General features: G+C 38.5%; 1 protein-coding gene across 4 annotated transcripts in view; it reads right to left on the reverse strand.

Moving 5' to 3' along the window:
* Positions 1 to 17,709, reverse strand: part of Fgf14 (fibroblast growth factor 14) — a 749,699-nt gene that overhangs the window by 62,095 nt on the left and 669,895 nt on the right. The gene's annotated exons all lie outside the window — the stretch shown is intronic.

Genomic DNA, 17,709 nt, shown 5'->3' on the forward strand with positions numbered 1-17,709 from the left:
TCTTCCATAAGATTCCCTACACTTTGCCCAAAGTTTGACTATGAGTCTCAGCATCTGCTGAGTAGAGTCTTTCAGAGGATGCCTGTGGAAGACTCCTGTCCTGTTCCCTGTTTTTTTTTTTTTTTTCACTTCCGATGTCTATCCTGTTTTCCCTTCTGAATGAGGATTAAGCTTTTTCTTTAGGGTCTTAGGGTTTGTTGTTTAGCTTCTTTAGGACTATAAATTTTAGTATGTTTGTCCTATGTTATATAGCTAGTATCCACTTATAAGTGAGTACATACCATGTGTGTCTTTGTTCTTCTGGGTTATCTCATTCAGGGTGATCTTTTCTAGTTCCATCCATTTGCCTGCAAATTTCATGATTTCCTTGTTTTTAATTGCTGAGTAGCATTCTATTGTGTAATGAAATTCCCATCAAAATGCCAACACGATTCTTTACAGATCTTGAAAGAAAAATTCTCAATTTCATATGGAAAAACAAAATCCCAGAATAGCTGAAACAACCTTGTTCAATAAAAGATCTTCTGGAGGTATCTCCATCCCTGATCTCAAACTGTACTACAGGGAAATAGTAATAAAAACTTTGTGGTACTGGCATAGAAACAGACTGGTGGATCAATGGAATAATTTCAAAGATCCAAAAGTAAACCCACACATCTACAGATACTTGATTTTGACAAAGACTCTAAAACTATATAGTGGAAAAAGATAGCATCTTCAACAAATGGTGCTGGTCTAATTGGATACGTACATGTGGAAAATGCAAATATACTGATAGTATCATCCTGCATAAAAGTAAAGTCCAAGTGGATCAAAGACCTTAACATAAAACCAGACACACTAAACCTGTTCGAAGAAAAAGTGGGAAAGAGCCTTGAACTCACTGGCACAGGAGACAACTCCCTGAACAGAACATCAACAGCACAGGCTCTAAGAGCAACAATCAATAAATGGGACCTCATGAAACTGAAAAGCTTCTGTAAAGCAAAGGACACTGTCCTCAGAACAAAACGACTGCCTACAGATTGGGAAAGTATCTTCACCAACCCTATATCTGACAGAGGGCTAATATCCAGAATAATAAAGAACTCAAGAAGCTAAACACCAACAAACTAAGAATTCAATTAAAATATGGGGTACAAAGCTAAACAGAGAATTCTCAACAGAGGAATATCAAATGGCAGAGAAACATTTAAATGCTCAACATCCTTAGTGATCTGGGAACTACAAATCAAAATGACCCCTGAGATTACACTGCACACCCATCAGAATGGCTGAGATAAAAAACTCATGGGAAAAATGTTTTATCTGAAATGAAGTATCTACTTTCAAAATCTTATCAGCTCGATGCATAATCTCTGTATTTTGAGTGTCCATGTTGCTGATTGCAGTTATGGTGAAGTAGACGGCACGGCAACTTGACAAAAGCCACTCAGCTGCATGGGTGGCACTTACTTTCTAGCGAGCTTTGAGTGCAGTGTTATCCTTTATAGGACATCTTGCTACAAACATATCAAAAGACAGAACATGCCAAACATTTAGGAATATTAAGTCATAATAAGTCCACCTGAAGAATGGACTGCTACATTGTTGTAGGAAAAAATACTTGGCATTGAAAAGAATGTCAAAGGCATAAAGCGTAAGTAAGTGACCTAGTGAGGGACAGTTAGAAGTTGTCTCTCAAAACCCACATACTTGAAAGCTTCCTTAAATATCTTTTTAAGGGGTTTTCTTTTATCATTGATGTTAAGTGCGCAATTCTTTTTCTCAGACCATTGAAATCTGAACAGAACATAATGTCTGAGTGTCTTTGTTGCCAAGAAAGCTTCTAAAGGGTCATGTACAATCACAGTATCCACACAGAATACAAGGGCTTGCAGTGCTTAAAGAACACGATATATAAAAGACACCATTGCAAGCTCATTCAATATTTAATGTATGCACAATATACGAAGGAGCATAGTTTTCCTTTAATGTGACAGATAGTATCTTGGGCTTTACTAGACTTAAAATCCCATTTGTAGCTAGTCAGTTCTGACATTGTAAGTTAAAATTAGCCACAACAAAACATGAACAAATGAGTGTGGCTGTGTTCCAGGAGAAATTTGTTTGTAAATTTATGAGTTTCTTCAGATTTGGGGCCAGGGTCAGATAATGAAGATTTTTTTTTCTGTAATGGAACAAAGAGATGGAAATATGGCAAGATTCTGGTGTTTCTAGAAAAACTGAGTAATCTATTTATGGTGTGTAACCAGAAGAAGCAAGAGCATCTGAAAAATCAGGTTAAATTGACCTCTCAGGCAGTAAGAAAGGAAATGAGTTTTATAGACTACCACTGTGCTGTTTATGGAATAGAGAGTGGTGGATGTGCGAGGGTGGAAGGCAGTACAAGGCAGGTGTGCCCTGGGTAGCACTCACGCCTCAGACACAAGGGTAGAGGCAAATGTTGCTACCTTTCCTAAACCATGAAATGTGACAGAGGGGAAATTTGGGCAAGGGAATAAGAATTCTCTCTCAAATCTACTGTATTTTTGGTACATGTGGGGCATGGATATAGACTTTGAATACCAAGTAAAATAATATAAAAGTGTGGTGTTCAGAAGATAAAGCTAATCTTGAATTGCAAATACAGATTTGTAATTTTAACCATGGGGACAGGTGAAGAATATTAGACCAAGTTCTGGGAACCACAATATTTATAAAGATGCTTTAAAAAAAGCATTGTCAAAAGGGCTAGAGCACATGGCAAACCATAAGAAGGATATGTTAGGAAGATGCCCTTGATACGGTATGAATCAGTAATGTATGTCTAAGGCTGCTTTAAAAACCAGATATGGTTAGCATTTCATAATTCGTAGTCCTTAGAGCTTTGGTAAGAATGATTTAATAGTTTCTTTACAAGTTTGCATTGAGTGGGTGAAGAAGAGAGGTAAGAGTGAGCTTTAGACCACACAAAAAGTGACAGAGGAAATATGGTCAGAACAGCAGCAGCAGTGAGCACTGAGAACAGCTCTGTTTCTAGCGGCATTTAGGATGTTTGTTGCCATGTAAGTGCAGATGCTGCTGGTATCTGCTGCTGCAGAAATCAAAGAATGAAACAGTCCAAAGCAGCTGAGAGTCTGACACACAAGAAAAGACAACTGTGCATGCTGGGCATACATGTAGAAGAGAAAACTGTTCATGTCAGTCTGTACGTAAATCACACTGTACTCCTATATGTCATGCAATAAGCAGATTAAAATTGCCAAGACTTAAACTGAAACTGTATTTTTATACATACATGTATGTTAGAAAGTACATATACATATGTCAGACATCTCACATTAACATACATTATAGATACAAACTCTCTTTTGTTTTTGTTTTCTTGTGACAGTGTTTTTCTATGTAGCCTTGGCTGTTCTGGACTCACTTTGTGGACCGGGCTGGCCTTGAACTCCCAGAAATCCCCCTGCCTCTGTTTCCCCAGGTGCTGGGATCACAACCGTATGTCACTGTGCCTAGAGAACAATCACTGTTAGAATTAATTTAATTGTATTTTTTTCTAACTCAACTGTTAACAAAAATTATTTAGAATTAAAAACAAAAATCCTATGTTTGATGGTATTTCCACTATTAGATCTGCATACCCAACTGAGCATGCCTACATCAATCTGTGTTCATGACATTTATAATGATCTTACCTTTGATAGAAAACATATTTAGTATATATTTACCTTTGGTATTCTTGAGAAGTTACACATTAAAATACATGTATTGAGATTTTTGGCACATGTCTTTAATACCAGCAGCACCCAGGAGGCAGGAAAATCTCTGAGTTCAAGGCCAGCCTAGTCTACTGAGTGAGTTCCAGGATAGCCAGGGCTACGCAGAGAAATTCTGTCTCAAAAACATAAAATAAACAAATACATAAATAAAAAAATAAATTTGAAGTTGCTCTTCTTTAATACTTTCATTATGGCAGAATATTTAGAGATTATTTGGGAAAATCTTAACTCTTTGCTGTCTCAGAGGGTCTGAACCTAGGAGTGCTGAGATCTACTCACAGCAGAGACTGATTCTTTCCACAGCTCCAGCAAAAGGATCTAGAAGATGTCAACCACATTCTTTATTATGGGGAAGCTGCATGTCTAATACAGTCTGTAAATGTTTCCTTATAGTGATGGTTATAGCAAAAAAGATAAATGTTTAAATTACGAAAAGCTGTGGGTGTACTTCAGGGCTTGAAATACACGTTAATTGTTGTATTTCTGATATTTCCTAAGGTAAGAAGTCAAAGCATTCTACACAATTTCAGGTCCATAAAGCCAGAGTCAACACTGGGAGATAATGAAAGGCCATTAAAGCCAGTGGTGTACGGAGCCCTTGTCTGAAGACAAGCTGAAGACACGTGTGCCAGCCATGGCTCCCTGTCTTGGCCAGTCTAGAACATAAATCCCTTCTCTTTCCCATAATATAAATGAGCAATATTTACAGCAAAATTGCACAGAAAGCCAGAATGTTATGTAAATTTTGACCACATTGAAATCGTAGCTCAGGCACTTGAGTGTTACTCTATAAAATTTCTGTGCATGAAACCAACATAAATGCAAACTAAATTAAAGAAGGCTATGATAAAAATGCTTTAAAAACCTGGTACCCCTTTTTACACAATGGAATACTACTCAGCAATCAAAAGGAGGAAATGCGCATTGAACATATGACAGGAGTCTACTGAGCGCATTTGAAAGACTCTAACTAGCAGTGTTTTCAAAGCAAAGACTCATGACCAAACCTTTGGCAGAGTACAGGGAATCATAAGAAAGAAGGGGAGTTAGTCTGATGAGGAAAGGATAGGAGCTCCACAAGGACCAAATCTATCTGGGCACAGGGCCTTTTCTGAGACTGACATTCAACCAAGGACCATGTATGGATATAACCTAGAACCTCTGCTCAGATGTAGCCTGTGGTAGTTCAGTAACCAATTGGTTTCCCATAGTGAGGGGAACAAGGACTATTTCTAACAGGAACTCAATGACTGGCTCTTTGGCCTCCCCACCCCCCAAGGGAGGAGCAGTCCTGTTAGGCCACAGAGGAGAGCTTTGCAGCCAGTCCTGAAGATACCTGATAAAACAGGATCAGATGAATGGGGAGGAGGTCCCCCCTATCAGTGGACTTGGAAAGGGGCAAGGTGGAGATGAGGGAGGGAGGGACTGGGAGGGAATGAGGGATCGGGACATGGCTGAGATACAGATTTAATAAAATGTAACTGATAAGAAAAATAAAAACAAAACAAAAACCTGGTACCCCACACTATATTTAAGGATATATATGCAGCAAGACAAATTTATGCATTTCTACTAATGTAGATTGAGTCTACTATACTACACTTACATAATTTGCATATAAAATAAACATATGAATGAAACATTCATATGTATCAATTTAATATATTAAATACACACATAACATATGATCTATAAATTTATATGTAATCAAATTATGCAGAGCATAGATAATGTGTATAATACATAAAATATTTAGGTCTATAAAATTTATATACTGTATATATAAATCTACCATATTTATATGTATAAAATTAATATAGAGTAGATAGATGTGTATATTCAGAAAAAATTCATGTATTTCACTATATGTAAACTAAACCATAATATTATTTTTTTAATTTTTTATTAATTACACTTTATTCACTTTGTATCCCCCCTGTGGTTCCCTCCCTCCTCCCATCCCAATACCTCCCTTCCTCCCCCCTCTGCATGTCCACCGATAGAAGAGCTCTTCTTTTCCTTCCTTCTGATCCTAGTCTATTAGGTCTCATCAGGAGTGGCTGCATTGTCTTCTTCTGTGGCCTGGTAATGCTGCTCCCCTTCAGGGGGAGGTGATTAAAGAGCAGGCCACTGAGTTCATGTCAGAGACAGTCCCTCTTCCCATTACTACGGAACCCACATGGACACTGAAATGTCATGGGCTACATCTGTGCAGGGGTTCTAGGTTATTTCCATGCATGGTACTTGGTTGGAGTATCAGTCTCAGAAATACCCCTGTGCCCAGATTTTTTTGGTTCTGTTGCTCTCCTTGTGGAGCCCCTGTCCTCTCCAGGTCTTTTTATCTCCCCCTTCTTTCATGAGATTCCCTGCAATCTGCCCAAAGCTGTTTTATGAAACTCAGCATCTGCTTGGATACCCTGCTGGGTAGAGTCTTTCAGAGGCCCTCTATGGTAGGTTCCTATCCTGTTCCCTGTGTTCTCCCTCTTCTGATGCCTATCTGGTTCACTTTTTTGAATGAGGATTGATCATCTTACCCAGGGTCCTTCTTGCTTATCTTCTTTAGGTGTACAGATTTTTGTAGGTTTATCCTATATTTTATGTCTAATGTCCACTCATAAGTGAGTATATACCATGTGTGTCTTTCTGCTTCTGTGATAGCTCACTCAGGATGACCTTTTCTAGTTCCCACCATTTGCCTGCAAATTTTATGATTTCCTTGTTTTTAATTCCTTAGTAGTATTCCATTGTGTAAACATACCACAATTTCTGTATCCATTCCTCATCTGAGGGACATCTGGGTTGTTTTCAGCTTCTGGCTATTACAAACAAAGCTGCTACGAACATGGTTGAACAAATGTACTTGTTGTACACTTGAGCATATTTTGAATATATGCCTAAAAGTGATATAGCTGGATCTTGAGGTATCACTATTCCTAATTGTCTGAGAAAGCACCAGATCGATTTTCAAAGTGATTGTAAAAGTTTACATTCCTACCAGCAATGGAGGAGGGTTCCTCTTTCTCCACATCCTCTCCTTATTTTTGACAAAGGTGCCAAAAGTATACAATGATAGAAAGGTAGCATCTTCAACAAATGGTCCTGGTCTAACTGGATACCTACATGTAGAAAAATGCAAAAGATGCATACTTATCACCCTGCACAAAAGTAAAGTCCAAGTAGATCAAAGACTTCAACATAAAACCAGAACATTAAACCTGTTAGAAGAAAAAGTGGGGAAGAGACTTGAACTCAATAGCACAGGAGACAACTTCCTGAACAGAACATCAACAGCCCAAGGTCTAAGATCAACAATCAATAAACAGGACCTCATGAAACTGAAAAGCTTCTGTAAAGCAAAGGATACTGTCTTCAGATCAAAATGACAGCCTACAGATTTGGAAAGGATCTTCACCAACCCTATATCTGGCAGAAGGCTAATATCCAGAATAATAAAGAACTCAAGAAGCTAAACACCGACAAACTAAGTAATCCTTTTAAAAATTGGCATACAGAGCTAAACAGAGAATTCTCAACAGAGGAATATCGAATGGCAGAGAAACACTTAAATAAGTGCTCAGCACCCTCAGTCATCAGGGAAATGCAAATCAAAAGAACCCTGAGATTTCACCTTACACCCATCAGATTGGTTAAGATCAAAAACTCAAGTAGCATTTAATTCTTGACATACAAGGATTTACTCAAGGGTGACAATGATGACTTTTAAATACTTTTACAGTGCTGATATTTTTGTCACATTTTATTTTGGACTCAAATTATAAATGAGATGAAATAAAATAGTGTACTTATTATGTACAAAGTAATATGGATTCCAGGTATTTATTTTTAGAAAATAGAATTAATTATTGAACTATGTGCCTTTTTACTGTCCCAGAACCACTTGAATTGTATACGGGTTTATATAATATGGGTACATATCAGCCCACTATCTGGTCCCAGAAAGAGCTTATCAGAAAATCTGAAAAACAAAATCTCACCATAGTTTAAAGAAATTTACTATAAAGCTAGTCCAAATAGCCTTGAATGTGCGCCTACGGTTTTTCCTAATTGTTGTCGCCCAAACTAATATAGAACATGTAGAAAATTATCAACAGACTCAAAATAATATTACACCTTCATTCCAAGGAGAAATTTAGTCACCCTGCCTCCTAGACAAATAGATTGCACTACCAAACAAGGAAAAGTCCATCCAGCGTTGCCAAAGGGTTCTTAGAACTGCAGTTCCTGAAGACTGTCTACTCCACTCACAGGTCATGGTGTGATTGATAGCTGTCAATTCAAGGGATCCAGCTACGCATAAGCTTGCTTAGTTTACACTATATATTAAGCATTTTTTCATGCTTATCCATATTTTACAAAAGAGAGAGAAAGGGACTCTCCAAGGATAATGAGCTAGTAAAGTGGCAGATCTAGTGTTTGGATTTGAAGCAGAAAGCCTTAATTTTAAGTAAATTAGGTTGTCAGCTTCTTGTAAACAGAAGATGTGCTGTGATCATTTTCCCCTATTATACCCACAGGTTAATGTTCTTTGGTCACTGTACATAATTATACTGTCATGATTTTAAAATTCCCATCTGGGCCAGTGCAATGGCTCAGTAAATAAGGGAGCTTGCTGCGAGGCCTGATGACTTGTTTTTTGTTGTTGTTGTTGTTATTGTTGTTGTTGTTTATTATTAGTAACATTTTATTAACTCTATATCCCAGCTGTATCCCACTCCCTTATTCCCTCCCAATTCCACCCTCCCTCCCTCATCTCCTCCCTGCCCCTTTCCAAGTCCACGGATTGGGGAGGACCTCCTCCCCTTTCGTCTGGCCCTGTTTTATCAGGTATCTTCAGGACTGGCTTCAAAGTCCTCCTCTGTGGCCTAGCAGAACTGCTCCTCCCTTGGGGGGGTGGGGAGGTCAAAGAGCCTGCCATTGAGTTCCTGTCAGAAATAGTCCCTGTTCCCCTTACTATGGGAAACCAATTGGTTATTGAGCTACCACGGTCTACATCAGAGCAGAGGTTCTAGGTTATATCCATACATGGTCCTTGGCTGGAGAAACAGTTTCAGAAAAAAACCCTGTGCCCAGATATATTTGGTCCTTGTGGGGCTCCTATTCTTTCCACATCATACTGGTTTTAATTGCTGGGACTCATATGGTGTAAGGAGAGAAATGACTTCAGTAAGATTTCCTCTGACTTCCTCACACATGCCATTACATAGGTGTGTGTATATATATAGATATATAAATATATGCATAAATATATATAATGCACAAATGTAATATTCATTTTAAAAAATCTTATTTTGCCATTACCTCCAGTGTGCATACCATGTGACTAATGATGTGTACAGTACCATTACTTACAACTAAGGGAAAGGCTCAGATTTCTCTCTCTGTGTGTGTGTGTGTGTGTGTGTGTGTGTGTGTGTGTTTGTTGTTGCTGCTGCTCCTATTATCAAGATCATCCACACTAACCTATATTGACACATCACTGTCACCTAGAATACATAGTTATGTTAGGGTTCTCTCTTCGTGTTGGACATTCTTTGCATTTGAAGAGATTATGAGGATGTGTGTCCATTATTACTGCGTCATACAGAATTATTCCCACCTTTAAAACCTCCCATGTTTCATCTGCTCATTGTTTTCTATCAAAACTGTGTGGTGCCCATCACTCCTGATGATTTTACTGTCCCCGTAGTTTTGTCTTTTCCAGAATGTCATATAGCTGGAGTTGATTAGTAGAAATCTCTTCAAAATGTTTTTTTGTTTGTTTTTTTACTTAATACTCACCTCTTAAAGTTCCTTTATGACTTAGTAACTCAGTATCTTTAGGCAACAAATGTCATTCCATTACTTGAATGTAGCACATGTTGTTCATCTATGCTTTTACTGAACAACATGTTGGTTGCTACCATGTTCTATGCAATTACTGGTAAAGGTACAAAACACTTCTTTATACAGGTTTTCTGTATATATGCTTTCAACTCCTTTGCATCAATATAAAAAACAACATAGTCACTGAATCAAATGAGAAGTGTTTGCTTAGTTTTATAAGAAACTGTCATATCGTTTTCCTAAGTTCCTATAATTCGAGCACTTTCGTTAGCAATGAATGACAGATCCCATTGTTGTACAGTCTCAGCAGCACTGGGTATTGCCAGCATTCTTAGTTCCCAGGTCCTAAGAAGTGGGTGCTGGAAGCTTTTTTTTTTTTTTTTTTTAATGTTCCTCACTTTTTACAGATCTGCATTCTTCAATCCTCTCTCCTCACTCTCCCCTTTTTTTTCTAGCTACCAAAAAGAGAACTGTTTCACTCTGTCATACTCTGTTTCACTCTGTCTCCCACCCTGATAGACTGAAACCTTTGCGACTTTGAGCCAAAGCAAATGTTTTCTTCTTTTAAAACAAAAATCTATACAATGAAAGAACTGGCTGAAGTATTGAAGCTTTTCTCTTTGGTCTTAGATTTAAATAATTCTCTAGTAAGTAATCTTGTTAATATTTGAGTTATATAGAGGAATCTGGATAAGCAAATTTCAATAATTCATTTCTTAAATTGGAAGATGATATTAAAAGGAATCTCAGAATCCGTCATGTCTGGTTCTAAGGTTGTATCACTAACCAATATATAACTTTTGTTCAACCACTTCAACTTTATCAAAGTTCCCTCTTCCATGATAAAAGAGATTAAAAGACACTCTTCTTATTTGGCAGGGGTAATGTGAAGAGATATACCATATATTCTAATTATTTAAAGACTGCACAGGTTTGAGAACTTCAGAATATTACTGCAATCTTCACCACTCAGCTGCTAAAATGTCTGTCTTGGAGAGTTTCTGGTGAAGATGATCTTAATCTAGAGGCTGGTGAATCTCAAGCTGTCAGAAATTGTGTCCAGAGAATCAGCAAACTTAATGGGAAGTAGCATTCACATGTTTCGTCAGTCTCCTACTTCAGCATTTCCTTCTGCTATGAAATGGGCAACAAGCTGCAATGGTATTAATGCTACTGTGAATATGTGATACTGTGGTCTCATTAGAAACGCATGTTAGCTCCACATTATATTTGACTGTTACAAATATTTAGGCTTATCAATATTAAGGATTAGAATTGCTACCACATCGTATTTAATGTGTTAACTAAATTAAATGGAATGTGTGTGATCTACGTGTGTAGTGTATGAGCACATGTGTGAGCAGGTGTACATATCTGCTCACTTGAGCAGATACCCATGAAGACATCCTAGAGGAAGACAGTATCTTCCCTGCTTCAAAATGCCCCAACCGTATTCCTTTGAGACAGTTTTTCTCACTTAATTTGCAGATAGAATAGCTACCAAGCTCTAGCAACCTTCCTGTCTCAGGTCATAATTACTGGGATTACAGTTACATGTTACCATGCCTAGGTCTTTGTGGTTTTGGGCATTTGAACTCAAATCATCATATTTTGGTATCAAATGCCTTTACCTGCTGAGTTATATTTCAAATCTCATTATATCTTTTTAAATTACCTTTTAAAATTGTATTTCAAAATAATCTTTTTTGTAGCAAAAATAATGCTTTTCTGTGTATCATTTTTTCCCCTAAAAATGGTGAGGTCAGATATTTCACCGTGCTTCAAGAAGTAAGGTCCAGCTCAAAATGTTTTCAGCTGTTAGTGAGGAGAGATAGCAGTATCCTAAAATTTTTTCCTGTGCCAGAAGCAACAAAATCTTCATTTGCAGCCACATATTCTAAATTTCAGGCCAATGTCCTTTATACAGTGTTTTTGGGACTCTTACTGTTTTAGCAGTGACCCTTAATTAGTGTGTTATTATATTTGCTATAAAATAATATTGAATAGAACCTGTAGCGATGATCAAAGCATAAAAGATTAAGGCATCCTATAGACATCAAGTGCGGACACCCTTGATCTTTGGATTTCAAACCTCCAGAATCATAGTGAATGAATTTTTGTTCCATATATATGACCCATATTTGGGTATTTTATCTTACCACTACAAACTAACCAAGGTGAGTCATGATTTATAAAAATCCTCAGCCTTTAAGCTTAAAACAGTATTAGGACAAGAAAAAGCAAGCAAAGAAACAATAAGAACAATAAAAACTACTGCTTCATATACTTGCTACAAATAAGCATATACATATATTAAAAAGTTTAAATGGGGTTACTCTATGATGGGGTAATAATCCCTCTAAAGATACCACAAGCTAATAAAGTGTGCTCGTTAGGTTTCCTTCCTTCCCTCCTTTTTCTTTCGTGTGTGTGTGTGTGTGTGTGTGTGTCTGAACTTGACACCAGCTAGGGTCCTCTGTGTACAGAATCTCAATAGAGAAATGTATATATAAGATTGGTCTATAAGCAAGACTGTGGGTCATTTTCTTGATTGACGCTGGAACACTAGTGGTTCCGTCCCTGGGCAGATAGTCGAATACTCTAGGAAAGTAGTCTGAGCAAGACACGAGAATTAGTCATAAACTGCATTTCTCCATGGTTTCTGTTTCAGTTCTTGCCTTCAGGTTACTGCCCTGAATTCCGTTTGTGATGAGCTATTAGCTGTATGATGAAACAAACCCTTTTCCTCTGACTCTCAACTTACAAACCCTTCCCCTGCCCAAGTTGCTTTTGTACGTGATATTTTCATCACAACAATAAAAAGAACATTAGAACACAAAGAAAAAGAAATACCAGGAATGGGGTACCTCCACTAGGATTATTGGTAAATGACTGTCCATAGCTACCAAGTTTTACAGGCTATTTGCTTTACTTTTGGTGACCCTCCAGAACTTGACTATGACACCACCTTATTATGTAAAAATCACATACTTGACTCATTGAACAAGGAAAAGTTAAGTTGTTACTAACTAAAAATTTCATCTTTCCTTGCTATCTTTATAGTGGTGGACAATATTATGCATGCTACTAGAGGAGAAAAGTAATCATCAGTAAACTAACTCAAATGCTGAGCGTTACAGTAACCTGCTTGGCAAGACATACCCAGTGGTGAAATGGTGTCACAAATGGCATGGGAGTAACCAAACACGTTCAGATTAGATTTAAGGCCCCTTACACACAACATGGGATCCATACCTGACTAAGTTAATGGGCCCAAGAATCTCTGCATTGACATATCATAAGCCCTAGGGTAGAACCTACTACTATTACTCTGTTAATGGCACATAACATTAAAATGACTCCTAAAGACTTCTCATTATATTCATAGAGTTTTGCATGTTTCAATCCTAATTAGAGAAGCTTTTAACACAAGACCAGCAATTGTCCGAGTAACTGAGACTAAATTACTGCAGAGTGTTCCGTCCTAAATGGGACATCTGTATCCTACTCCCAACGCTCAGGGACATTGGAGAAGAATAGGCAGAAACAGTGTTAGAGTCAGAGGCTGACTACAGGCGCTGACCAAAAGAAAGCATTATTTTCTGGACATAATAGAGCAGTTGCACATAAAAACTCACAGTGGTTCTGACAGCATGCAGCAGACCTAATTAAGTTCAAACAAGACAACATCCCAGCATCAATGGAAAGGTGAGCAAAATTACATAGCTGAAGACCTATTGATATTTATAGTTGCCAAGGAAGGGAGAGTTTGTTTCTTTGTTTGTTTATTTTAATGGATGTGTCTTTTGTGGTCTACAAACTCAAGTGTTTTGTAACACATCTAAGAATATATAGGTAGTACTAATGAGATCCCATAACTTTATAAAATAATAAGGACATAAATTTTGGTGCATCTGGAATGAAGGGTGTATTTGGAAGGAGATGGTGATTAATGTATGAAATTCTCAAAAATTAATGAAAAAGATTTGCAAATTGAAATAACACAAATCTTCTAGAAATAGACTCATTTTAAAACAAAGCATTGAATATTTGAATTATGTTGCCCCGAAAGGGAAAAGTTTATGAAGACGAGATGCTTCTTTAGAGTCTTGTATTCTTAGACATGTGTGCTTAACCATAATAACAATTGGCCTTTGAGTGGGAGATCTGATATACTGAAACAGCTTATAGGCTGAATCTAAAAGGCCATTGACTACAGAACAAAAGAATCAATAAATATTTTAAAGGGGAAAGACTTAATACTCATCTAATCAATAGTTTTTATTCATATATAGCATCTTTTCATGTTACAGCCACTGGATGAGACTATAACTCTTTCCATTATTTATTTGTCTTTCTTTTCTGTCTGTACTGGGAATTAAGCTGAGAATGTTCTGGTATACTAGGCAAGTACTCTATTGCTGAGCTATATTCTCAGCCTTATTTTCTGCTTATTTATAATGGAACTCAAGTAACTCCTGTGACAATGCCTGTGAGAGATTGTCTTGATTGATTATTGATGTGGGAGGGCTCAGCCCACTGAGAATGGGTGTGGGTTATATAAGAAAGCTATTGGAGAATCTATAGAGAGCTTTTTCAGCAGTTAAGGGCCTGGCTATTCTTCAGAGGACTCAGGTTCAATTCCCAGTACCCACATGGCAACTTTCAATTGTCTATAGCTCCGGTTCTAGGGGATAAAGTGGTTGGTAACTTTTGGCCTCTGTGGGCACCGGGCATTCTGGTAGGATACAGGCATTTTCTCAAGCAAAATTTCCTCAGTGATAGGCTGTTATCTGGAAATGTAAGGTAAAAAACCTTCTCCTCCCTCAAGTTGCTTTGGTATTAATCATAGCAAAAGGAAAGCAAACTGGAACACCAGCATGAGCCCACACATTGTGGAAAACTTAATTGCTTCTACAAAAATATGATTCTCATATAAAAAACATGGACAACACCTACCAGTTTTTGACATGCAAAATATCATTCCCACCCCAGAAAACTAAATCAGAATCTCCCTTGAACTACAATCACAGGAAACTCGTATGTATTAAAGCTTAAGAGATCTTGTCCAAAACTTGGGATGTAGGGAGGAGACTATGGTTTGGACACTATAGTGAAATTTATTCATGCACTTGCTGGTTACAGAAAATGTGCCTTCCAGGAGTGATCACATACTCCCCTGAGGATGCTAGTCCTTACATCAGTCTCTGAAGCTAAGAAGGTTTGGACTGGATTAATACTTACGTGAGAGAAAATATTGCATCTTTAAAGAATGGTCAAGAGTAAATTATGGAGTGGCCAGGTCTGCCCAGGGCCCTCTGTGCTCCACTGCCCCAGTGAACTCCATACCCCAGTTCCCAGGCCTGCGTCACTTCCTAGGATCAACCCCATCTGTGGCCCTAGAGACCAACATGGATTAGGGGGCAGCAGGTAACACCCCTCTACATCCACTGGCCTGCAACAGCCCTTCAGCAACAGTGATGATGTCTTCTCAGGGCCCTCTGTGCTCTATTTCCCCAGTGCACTCTACACCCTAGTTCCCAGACCCGTGACTATCCCAGACTTACCCTGATCTGCTGCTTCAGAGAACAGCATGGATCAGAAAACAGTAGACCAGCAAGGATCAGGGAGCAGCAGGAAAACCAGAGGACTGTGGCCATCTGGGACAACCAGCTTTACCTACAACCCCAGAGACATCAGAAACCAAAAGGCTGCTAATACCAGAGTCAACCAAATGGCTAGCAGTCAGCACGAGAACATAAGCTTTACAAAACTGAGGGCCATATGATATCACCAAAACCTAGCTATCCTACCACAGCAAGCTCTGAGGATACTATCACACCAAAGCACAAGAAAATAATCTAAAATCTGAGGATATAAAACCAATAGAGACCTTAAAAGAAGAAAAGGAAGGAGAGGAGGACCTCCCCTAGCAGTGGACTTGGGAGGGGCAAACAAGAAAAAGGGGGAGGGAGGGTGAGACTGGGAAGGGAGGAGGAGCTTATGGGGGGATACAAAGTGAATAAAATGTAATTAATAAAAAATAAAAAAGATATCTTTTTTTTGAATTTTATTTTTTTTCTTATCAGTTACATTTTATTAACTCTGTATCCCAGCCATGTCCCGATCCCTCATTCCCTCCCAGTCCCTCCCTCCCTCCCTCCCTCATCTCCACCGTGCCCCTTGCCAAGTTCACTAATAGGGGGGACCTCCTCCCCATTCATCTGATCCTGTTTTATCAGGTATCTTCAGGACTGGCTGCAAAGCCCTCCTCCGTGGCCTAATAGGACTGCTCCTCCCTTGGGGGGTGGGGAGGCCAAAGAGCCAGTCATTGAGTTCCTGTTAGAAACAGTCCTTGTTCCCCTCACTATGGGAAACCAATTGGTTACTGAGCTACCACAGGCTACATCTGAGCAGAGGTTCTAGGTTACATTCATACATGGTCCTTGGTTGCATGTCAGTCTCAGAAAAGGCCCTGTGCCCAGATATCTTTGGTCCTTGTGGAGCTCCTATCCTTTCCCCATCAGACTAACTCCCCTTCTTTCTTATGATTCCCTGTACTCTGCCAAAGGTTTGGTCATGAGTCTTTGCTTTGAAAACACTGCTAGTTAGAGTCTTTCAAATGCGCTCAGTAGACTCCTGTCATATGTTCAATGCACATCCTATCTGTCTTTCTAAACGAGGATTGATAATCTTACCCCATGTCCGCTCTCTTGATTATCTTTTTAGGTGTATAGATTTCATTATGTTTACATATCTTATAGGTCTATATAAGTTAGTATATACCGTGTTTGTCTTTCTCCTTCTGGGATATTTCACTCAGGATGATCTTTTCTAGATCCCACCATTTGCCTGCAAATTTCATGATTTCCTACTTTTTGATTGCTGAGTAATATTCTATTGTGTAAAAATACCACAATTTCTGTACCCATTCCGCCGTTGATGGACATCTGGGTTGTTTCCAGGTTCTGGCTATTACAAATAATGCTGCTATAAACATGGTTGAGCAAATATCCCTTTTGTGAACTTCAGCAAACTTTGGGTATATACCTAGCAGTGGTATAGCTGGGTCTTGAGGAAGCACTATTCCTAATTGTCTTAGAAAGCGCCAGATAGATTTCCAGAGTGGTTGTATCAGTTTACATTCCCACCAGCAGTGGAGGAGGGTTCCCCTTTCTCCACAACCTCTCCAGCATGTGTTGTCCCTTGAGTTTTTCATCTTGGCCATTCTGATGGGTGTAAGGTGATATCTCAGGGTCGTTTTGATTTGCATTTCCCTGATGGGTAATGAGGATGAGCATTTCTTTAAGTGTTTCTCTGCCATTCGATATTCCTCTGTCGAGAATTCTCTGTTTAGCTCTGTTCCTCATTTTTTAATTGGATTACTTGGTTTGCTGCTTTTCAGCTTCTTTAGTTCTTTGTATATGCTCAATATTAGTCCTCTGTCAGATAAAGGGTTAGTGAAGATTCTTTCCCAATCTGTAGGCAGGCATTTTGTTTTGATGACAGTGTCCTTCCCTTTACAGAAGCTTTTCAGTTTCATGAGTTCCCATTTATTGATTGTTGCTCTTAGAGCCTGTGCTCTTGGTGTTCTGTTCAGGAAGTTGTCTCCTGTGCCAATGAGTTCTAGGCTGTTCCCAACTTTTTCTTCTAACAGATTTAGAGTATCTGGTTTTATGTTGAGGTCTTTGATCCACTTGGACTTTAGTTTTGTGCAGGGTGATAAATATAGATCTATTTTCATTTTTCTGCATGTGGACATCCAGTTGGACCAGCACCATTTGTTGAAGATGCTGTCTTTTTTCCATTGAATGCTTTTGGCTTCTTTGTCAAAAATCGAGTATTCATAGGTGTGTGGGTTTATTTCCGGATCTTCTATGCGGTTCCATTGATCTTCCTTTCTGTTTTTATGCCAATACCATGCAGTTTTTATTACTATTGCTCTGTAGTACAACTTGAGATTGGGGGTAGAGATACCTCCAGATGATCTGTTGTTGTACAGGATTGTTTTGGAGATTCTGGGTTTTTTGTTTCTCCATATGAAGCTGAGAATCTTTTTTTCAAGGTCTGTAAAGAATTGAGTTGGTATTTTGATGGG

The sequence above is a fragment of the Psammomys obesus genome, unplaced genomic scaffold, assembly GCF_907164565.1.
Source record: "Psammomys obesus unplaced genomic scaffold, mPsaObe1.curated_primary_1811, whole genome shotgun sequence".
Lineage (NCBI taxonomy): Eukaryota > Metazoa > Chordata > Mammalia > Rodentia > Muridae > Psammomys > Psammomys obesus.